The sequence below is a fragment of the Condylura cristata genome, unplaced genomic scaffold (genome assembly GCF_000260355.1).
Source record: "Condylura cristata isolate star-nosed mole 26May11 unplaced genomic scaffold, ConCri1.0 scaffold00038, whole genome shotgun sequence".
Classification (NCBI taxonomy): Eukaryota; Metazoa; Chordata; class Mammalia; order Eulipotyphla; family Talpidae; genus Condylura; species Condylura cristata.
The window spans coordinates 1,065,405-1,068,003 of record NW_004567139.1 but is presented as its reverse complement, the minus strand read 5'-3'; positions in this window follow the sequence as shown (position 1 = coordinate 1,068,003).

Below are 2,599 nucleotides of genomic sequence, written 5' to 3'. Positions count from 1 at the left end.
TCCCGCTGCTCTCTGCCAGTTTGTTCGGTCATTTAGGGCCTGAGTGAGTGAAACCTCCTGTAACCCTCTTTCGCTTTCTGACTTCATTCACTCAGCACTTTGCCTCAAGAGCCACCTTTTGTCCCCAAAGCCACAGTGTCACCTTTCTGAGCAGCCGAGTCGGATTCTCTCAGTGCTTGTTCCCCCGTTTCCTGTCCTGGCCCGCCGCAGGGCCGCTGACATTGGGTTCAGGACTCGGCAGCTGTGGGCTGCACATCTGTGTACATAGTTCAGGGGTCGGGGGGGAGAGATGGGGCGAGTTGGGGGATAGGGTGCGTCAGACTTTTCGTGCCCATGTTTGCCTCTTTGGGTAAAGACCGAGCATTGGTAGTGCTGTGCCACAATCTTCTTCCAGTTTTATATTAAGAGTTTTTTTTTTTTAAGATTTATTTATTTGTGCATACAGAACTGGGGTACAGGCTAGAGGTGCAGGGACAGTGAGAGGCTTCACCAGAGACAGAGTGGGGAGCAGAACAAGCAGATCGACGAAGTACACTGCTGAGGGGAGCAGCGGGCGGGCCAGGAGAGGTCTGCCACGCCATGTGGGTCACTTCCTGGGCAGGCGGGGATTGAACTCATGCTGCAGTGGCTTTAGCTTCTTGGTGCTGTGCTTTTACCCGCTGCGCCACCAGGGAGGGCCCGGGGCCTGTATTTTTGAGTTGCTGCCGTGTTTCCTTGCGGCTGCACGAGCAGGGTGAGCGCTTGCTCTCCTGGGCTCCCTGGCTGCCATTCGCTTTCTCCGGTCTTGTTTTTTTCCCTCTTACTTACGTATTTGTGCATACAGAACTGGGGTACAGACCAGAGGTCTCAGTCTCTGCTACGGGCCATTCTCACAGGGTGAAGTAACATCTCAGGGGCGGTTTTGATTTGCATTTCCCCCATGGTGAGCAGCCTTGAGCATCTTTCCAGTACTGTGGCCCCCAATATCTTCTGTGGGGAAGTGGCTGTTCACCCCCCACCTTAGCATTCGGCTGAGAGCAGTGTGCGTTCCTTACATATTTTGTTAATGAACTTGTCAGACAGGTGGTGTGTGAACACCTTGCAGGCTGGCTGGCCTGTTTGTTCTTGTGCTGTTTTCTTTCAAGGCATAAAAGCTTTTCCGTTCCATGGTTTCGCTTTTGCTTCTGTTTCCCTTGCTGCTGGAGTTACGACCCCAGCTACAACGCTGGTTGGTGTCCAGCAAACGTCCGATGTTTCCCCAAGTACGTTGTGGCTTCAGGTCTTATATCTAAATCTTATTTCATTCTGTTAAGTTTCGTGTGTGGAGTTCAGTCGTCAAGTCATCCTTTAATTGACTTAGCGACACTCTAGGGTGACACTATTATTAATCGCACTTTAGCAAGGAGGAAAGTGAAGCAGAGAGATTGACTCGCTCAAGACCCCAAGGATAGTCAGGGCAGCGAGGGGACCTGTTTCTGGGCTCTTAGGGCGAAGGTTTCCTAGAGCCAAGTCTGAGAATGGGCCTGTGTGTTGTAGGGTGCAAGAATGTTCAGCTTTGCTACACAGCCCCTAGATGTTCCTGGAGTTCAGGTAAACTCTCGCCCACATTGCAAATCTTCCTGGGACCTGTGACTTCGGCCACTGGCCTTGTAGATCTCTTACCTTTTCCAACCTAATAAATATAAAATGGAATCCCTGGAGGTTTGAATTTGACTTCCTGGCCAGGATTGAGTGAAAGCACCTTTTTGTTGAGACTGGTTTGCATTTCTTTGAAATGTATATATATGTCACTAAGGTAATCAAAATTATCAACTTTTTAAGAATGATGATTCTGAGGTCTTGCTGAAGAAATCCTTCCCCAGAAAACAAAAATAAAGCAGAGAAAAAGAAATTCTGTCTTGCCCCAAAGACACAAAAATACTCCTTTGTATTTTCTTATAGAAATGTTTAAAGCCTCTTTAATCTAGAGGAGCAGATTTCTACAATGGTGTGAAGTAAGGATACAGGTTCCTCTTCCTTTCTCTGTGTAGTTAACTCGCTGGTCAGTATCACTGATTAACAGACATTCTTTCACTCGATGATATAATCCCTGCTGCGTAATGTATCAAAGTTTCAAAGAAGCTGATTAAAGGGTTCTTAATTCTCTTCCATTAATTCATATGTCTAAGTCGACAGTAATACCACATTTTATAATAACCTTTAATAGTTAAAAGAGTAAGTCTCCTCACCTTATTCTTCTTTGGAGGGTCTTGGGTTTTTTACTCCTGCATGTTAAGTTTTAGAATCAGCTTTTATGACCAATTGTTGGAATGAGTGGGAAGCACACTGACTTACCCATCTATGTGGGGAGAATCACATCTTTAAGATGTTGGTTGGGTCTTCTATCATGGACCTGGGTTATCTCTCCACTTATTTAAATTGTATTTAGGGCCTCCCTGTGGTGGGGATTAAAGTCTTAGTGCTATCTGGAAGTCAACTCAAAATGGATAAAAGATTCAGGCAGAAGACCTGAAACCATAAAATATATAGGAGAAACTTTAGGTAAAGCCTACAAGACATACATCTCAACAATATATTTAAAGACTCTTCACTCAAAGCAAAGAAAATGAAGGAAAAGATA